This window comes from Oncorhynchus keta, unplaced genomic scaffold (genome assembly GCF_023373465.1).
Source record: "Oncorhynchus keta strain PuntledgeMale-10-30-2019 unplaced genomic scaffold, Oket_V2 Un_contig_14357_pilon_pilon, whole genome shotgun sequence".
Classification (NCBI taxonomy): Eukaryota; Metazoa; Chordata; class Actinopteri; order Salmoniformes; family Salmonidae; genus Oncorhynchus; species Oncorhynchus keta.
The window spans coordinates 16,002-22,500 of NW_026278696.1; the positions used below are offsets into that span (position 1 = coordinate 16,002).

General features: G+C 53.8%; 1 long non-coding RNA gene across 4 annotated transcripts; it reads right to left on the bottom strand.

Annotated features, from left to right (window-relative positions):
• Positions 1–4,136: 4,136 nt before the first annotated feature.
• On the bottom strand, positions 4,137–5,590 carry LOC127918510 (uncharacterized). 4 transcript variants are annotated; one of them, XR_008100293.1, is made up of 6 exons: positions 5,232–5,590; positions 5,100–5,187; positions 4,880–5,055; positions 4,792–4,835; positions 4,528–4,703; positions 4,137–4,395 (listed from the first exon to the last, which is right to left on the bottom strand). It is a non-coding gene; the product is annotated as an uncharacterized LOC127918510 (long non-coding RNA). The 4 variants fall into 4 exon arrangements; XR_008100292.1 differs by lacking the exons at positions 4,792–4,835; positions 5,100–5,187 and having other exon boundaries at positions 5,452–5,590; XR_008100291.1 differs by lacking the exons at positions 4,792–4,835; positions 5,100–5,187.
• Between the last annotated feature and the right edge of the window lie 909 nt (positions 5,591–6,499).

The following is a 6,499-nucleotide window of genomic DNA, read 5'->3' on the forward strand; positions in this document are numbered from 1 at the left end:
CCCCAACACCCCAGGAACTAGAGGAGAGGAATACTGCCACCCTCCAACACCACAGGAACTAGAGGAGAGGAATACTGCCACCCCCCAACACCCCAGGAACTAGAGGAGAGGAGAGGAATACTGTCACCCCCCAACACCACAGGAACTAGAGGAGAGGAATACTGTCACCCCAACACCACAGGAACCAGGGGAGAGGAATAATGTCACCCCCAACACCCCAGGAACTAGAGGAGAGGAATACTGTCACCCCCCAACACCACAGGAACCAGAGGAGATGAATACTGTCACCCCCCACAACACAGGAATCAGAGGATTAATACTGTCACCCCCCAACACCCCAGGAACTAGAGGAGAGGAGAGGAATACTGCCACCAGTGTCTCCCAGCAGCCACAGTCTAAGGGAAATCTGGAATTAGGGGTAATGTTTCCTATGGGAGGGTCGGGGGCATCTGTTCAAACCAGAAGCCTGGAGCTAAATAACCAGTAAGTTAGTAGATCTAGTGGCTCAATTCAAAGCATATCACTGAAGTGTTACAGATTGTGTAATAGAAATGTAAAAGTAGTAAGTTACCGAGCAGACAAAATGCAGCATTCAGGGTGAATACAGGTTCTGCTAACGTTTAAAGGTAAATCACGTTGTAACGCTGAACATTAGTGATGCAAAGACACTGACCTTCACTGTGACTCTGCACCGGCCTGCAAGGTGAGGAGACTAAACATTCATAACAGGAACAATGAAAGTCTTCAATAGGAAATGACCAGGAACACTGAAGTCTGTCTGTGGGCGTTCTAGGTTGGTTTTGTCCTTGGTGATTTGGTTTGTGTAAATATAGACACTTCAAACACAATGGTCCAGGGAATAAAACCTTTCAATCGCTGGAGAAAAATGAATAAATAACGTTTTTATAATTCAACAGCCTAGGGACAGCCTCTGTCCGTCCGTCCGTCCGTCCGTCCGTCCGTCCGTCCGTCCGTCCGTCTGTCTGTCTGTCTGTCTGCCTGCACCCCTCTGTGGAGAGAGAAGAAGGGATGAACCACAGGCCAAAGAAAGGCTGACAGCTGTAGTACACCATGTCCAGCAAGAGACAAAATGGATGCCTTTACTCTTACATGTCATACAACAGTTACTGTCACAGACTTACTATCAACTCTACCACTTTCTCTAGCACTTTACAGCTTCAACTACCTCAGTAACAGACACACACAGGGCCAGTCATTGGCACCAGGCACGTGCTCGACACATACAGGAAGTGGGCTGTGACCTGCAGGGAGGCATGTGCTGTAATTAACTTCATGTTTCCCAGATGGTTGTTTATTTACCCAGCAGCCCCAGCAGGCAGGCAGAACAGGAGTATAACAGGCAGCCCAAGCAGGCCGACAGGCAGCAGAAAGTGAGTCTCCTGTCATGGACTATGATTTTAACACCAAACGGAGCGGACCTGATCCTGTCTGTCTGTCTGTCGGTCTGAGTTACAGGACAGGGGCTACTTATTAAACAGGCCTGGTGCTCACTGAGATGTGTGGGGTAGGGGGAGGACGGTGTGTGAGGGGGAGGACGGTGTGTGAGGGGGAGGACGGGGTGTGAGGGGAGGACGGTGTGTGAGGGGGAGGACGGTGTGTGAGGGGGAGGACGGGGTGTGAGGGGAGGACGGGGTGTGAGGGGAGGACGGGGTGTGAGGGGGAGGACGGTGTGTGGGGGAGGACGGTGTGTGAGGGGAGGACGGGGTGTGAGGGGGAGGACGGGGTGTGAGGGGAGGACGGTGTGAGGGGGAGGACGGGGTGTGAGGGGGGAGGATGGGGTGTGAGGGGGAGGACGGGGTGTGAGGGGGAGGACGGGGTGTGAGGGGGAGGACGGGGTGTGAGTGGGAGGATGAGGTGTGAGGGGGAGGACGAGGTGTGGGGGAGGACGGTGTGTGAGGGGGAGGACGGTGTGTGAGGGGGAGGACGGTGTGTGAGGGGGAGGACGGGGTGTGAGAGGGAGGACGAGGTGTGAGGGGAGGACGGGGTGTGAGGGGGAGGACGAGGTGTGAGGGGAGGACGGGGTGTGAGGGGGGAGGACGGGGTGTGAGGGGAGGACAGGGTGTGAGGGGGAGGACGGGGTGTGAGTGGGAGGACGAGGTGTGATGGGGAGGACGAGGTGTGAGGGGAGGACGGGGTGTGAGGGGAGGACGGGGTGTGAGGGGGAGGACGGGGTGTGAGGGGGAGGACGGGGTGTGAGGGGGAGGACGAGGTGTGAGGGGAGGACGGGGTGTGAGGGGAGGACGGGGTGTGAGGGGGGGACGGGGTGTGAGGGGAGGACGGGGTGTGAGGGGGAGGACGGGGTGTGAGGGGAGGATGGGGTGTGAGGGGGAGGACGGGGTGTGAGGGGAGGACGGGGGTGTGAGGGGAGGACGGGGTGTGGGGAGGACGGGGTGTGAGGGGGAGGACGGGGTGTGAGGGGAGGACGGGGTGTGAGGGGGAGGACGGGGTGTGAGGGGAGGACGGGGTGTGAGGGGGAGGATGGAAGAGGTGGCTGCCTCAGGAGGTACTTCTCAAAGGCTACAGAAACCACCCCCAACACACCCTGCCTGACACACCACCCCCAACACACCCTGCCTGACACACCACCCCAACACACCCTGCCTGACACACCACCCCCAACACACCCTGCCTGACACACCACCCCCAACACACCCTGTCTGACACACCACCCCAACACACCCTGTCTGACACACCACCCCCAACACACCACCCCCAACACACCCTGTCTGACACACCACCCCCAACACACCCTGCCTGACACACCACCCCAACACTCCACCCCCAACACTCCAAAACCAAAGACGGTCAGAACCAGGTGAGCAGAATGAGGAAAGGTAAAGCTGCTACATCTCTGACCTGGTCTGGCTGTCTGGATGTCTGGCTGACTGGCTGGCTGGCTGTCTGGCTGTCTGGCTGTCTGGCTGACTGTCTGTCTGGCTGACTGGCTGTCTGTCTGTCTGTCTGGCTGACTGGCTGTCTGGCTGACTGGCTGACTGGCTGTCTGGCTGACTGTCTGTCTGGCTGACTGGCTGTCTGTCTGTCTGTCCGGCTGACTGGCTGACTGGCTGACTGGCTGACTGGCTGTCTGTCTGACTGTCTGTCTGTCTGTCTGTCTGGCTGACTGGCTGTCTGGCTGTCTGACTGTCTGACTGTCTGACTGTCTGTCTGTCTGACTGTCTGTCTGACTGTCTGTCTGTCTGTCTGTCTGACTGTCTGACTGTCTGTCTGTCTGTCTGACTGTCTGACTGTCTGACTGTCTGTCTGTCTGTCTGACTGTCTGTCTGTCTGACTGTCTGTCTGTCTGACTGTCCGGCTGGCTGGCTGTCTGTCTGTCTGTCTGTCTGTCTGTCTGTCTGTCTGTCTGTCTGTCTGTCTGTCTGTCTGTCTGTCTGTCTGTCTGACTGTCTGTCTGTCTGTCTGGCTGACTGTCTGTCTGTCTGATTGGTCACATAGCAGATGTTAATGGGAGGGTAGTGAAATGCTTGTGCTTCTAGTTCCGGCCGTGCAGTAATATCCAATCAAGTAATCTAACAATTTCACAACAACGACCTTATACACACAAGTGTAAAGGAATGAATGAGAATATGTACATATAAATATACGAATGAGTGATGCCCGAACGTCATAGGCAAGATGCAGTCGATGGTATAGATTACAGTATATACATATGAGATGAGTAATGTAGGGTATGTAAACATGATGCAGTAGATGGTATAGAATACAGTATATACATATGAGATGAGTAATGTAGGGTATGTAAACACTATATAAAGTGGCATTATTTAAAGTAACTAGTGATACATTTATTACATTCAATGTTTAATTATTAAAGTGGCTGGAGATTGAGTCATTATGTTGGCAGCAGCCACTCAATGTTAGTGGTGGCTGTTTAACAGTCTGATGGCCTTGAGATAGAAGCTGTTTTTCAGTCTCTCGGTCCCAGCTTTGATGCACCTGTTCTGACCTCGCCTTCTGGATGATAGCGGGGTGAACAGGCAGTGACTCGGGTGGTTGATGTCCTTGATGATCTTTATGACCTTCCTGTGACATCGGGTGGTGTAGGTGTCCTGGAGGGCAGGTCGTTTGCCCCCGGTGATGCGTTGTGCAGACCTCACTACCCTCTGGAGAGCCTTAAGGTTGTGGGCGGAGCAGACCTCACTACCCTCTGGAGAGCCTTACGGTTGTGGGCGGAGCAGACCTCACTACCCTCTGGAGAGCCTTACGGTTGTGGTCGGAGCAGACCTCACTACCCTCTGGAGAGCCTTACGGTTGTGGGCGGAGCAGACCTCACTACCCTCTGGAGAGCCTTACGGTTGTGGGCGGAGCAGACCTCACTACCCTCTGGAGAGCCTTAAGGTTGTGGGCGGAGCAGACCTCACTACCCTCTGGAGAGCCTTACGGTTGTGGGCGGAGCAGACCTCACTACCCTCTGGAGAGCCTTACGGTTGTGGGTGGAGCAGACCTCACTACCCTCTGGAGAGCCTTACGGTTGTGGGCGGAGCAGACCTCACTACCCTCTGGAGAGCCTCACGGTTGTGGTCGGAGCAGACCTCACTACCCTCTGGAGAGCCTTACGGTTGTGGTCGGAGCAGACCTCACTACCCTCTGGAGAGCCTTACGGTTGTGGGCGGAGCAGACCTCACTACCCTCTGGAGAGCCTTACGGTTGTGGGCGGAGCAGACCTCACTACCCTCTGGAGAGCCTTACGGTTGTGGGTGGAGCAGACCTCACTACCCTCTGGAGAGCCTTACGGTTGTGGTCGGAGCAGACCTCACTACCCTCTGGAGAGCCTCACGGTTGTGGTCGGAGCAGACCTCACTACCCTCTGGAGAGCCTTAAGGTTGTGGGTGGAGCAGACCTCACTACCCTCTGGAGAGCCTTACGGTTGTGGGCGGAGCAGACCTCACTACCCTCTGGAGAGCCTTAAGGTTGTAGTCGGAGCAGACCTCACTACCCTCTGGAGAGCCTTAAGGTTGTGGGCGGAGCAGACCTCACTACCCTCTGGAGAGCCTCACGGTTGTGGTCGGAGCAGACCTCACTACCCTCTGGAGAGCCTTAAGGTTGTGGGTGGAGCAGACCTCACTACCCTCTGGAGAGCCTTACGGTTGTGGGCGGAGCAGACCTCACTACCCTCTGGAGAGCCTTACGGTTGTGGTCGGTGCAGACCTCACTACCCTCTGGAGAGCCTTACAGTTGTGGGCGGAGCAGACCTCACTACCCTCTGGAGAGCCTTACGGTTGTGGGCGGAGCAGACCTCACTACCCTCTGGAGAGCCATAAGGTTGTGGGCGGAGCAGACCTCACTACCCTCTGGAGAGCCTTACGGTTGTGGGCGGAGCAGACCTCACTACCCTCTGGAGAGCCTTACGGTTGTGGGTGGAGCAGACCTCACTACCCTCTGGAGAGCCTTAAGGTTGTGGGCGGAGCAGACCTCACTACCCTCTGGAGAGCCTTACGGTTGTGGGCGGAGCAGACCTCACTACCCTCTGGAGAGCCTTACGGTTGTGGGCGGAGCAGACCTCACTACCCTCTGGAGAGCCTTACGGTTGTGGTCGGAGCAGACCTCACTACCCTCTGGAGAGCCTCACGGTTGTGGTCGGAGCAGACCTCACTACCCTCTGGAGAGCCTTAAGGTTGTGGGCGGAGCAGTTGCTGTATCAGACGGTGATACAGCCCGACAAGATTCTCGTGTACCATCCAAAAGGCTGTGAAATATGTTTTACCAAAAATATTGTATTTTCAGCTGGTGTACAAAACCGAAAGTAAAAGACGCAAAAACTAAACTTCAAGAACCGGAAGCACTGCAATAGCACACATAGAACATATCTACAGCTTCTTAGACTTGCTTTCAACGACAATGACAGATCTATAACTACATTTCTATATGAATTTGTTCCCAAGTCACCCAGAAAGGTACATTTTTTTTTTTTTTAACAAATATTTCCTGAGCTTTCCTAGATACGGCACAGACACTTAAATCCTATTCCTTCTGATGTATTTTGTGACTGTCTGGTTTGACATGTGTGAATGTGTTCTTCAATATGTTCCTATAGTAGTACAGGACAAATTGAAATATTTTGTCAATAAAAAATTCAATATTATTTTTTGATACGATACAGTGGTTTTACAATTGAAAATCAAATAGGTAAATGATCCTACCCCCAAAGGCTTAGCCGTTTAGAGGTTAAAGTTCAGTTCCTACTGAGCTGACATAAGTAGCACTTACCGTGAATGCAGACTGAACTTCAGCGAAACAGATTGAATCCAGCCCCTGATGTGATCCGTGTCTACTAGTGAATACTGGTTGAACCTCTACTCATGTCAACACACTGACCTTAATTGTGACTCGACATGTGACTCTGCACCGGCCTGCAAGGTGAGGAGACTAAACATTCATAACAGGAACAATGAAAGTCTTCAATAGGAAATGACCAGGAACACTGAAGTCTGTCTGTGGGCGTTCTAGGTTGGTTTTGTCC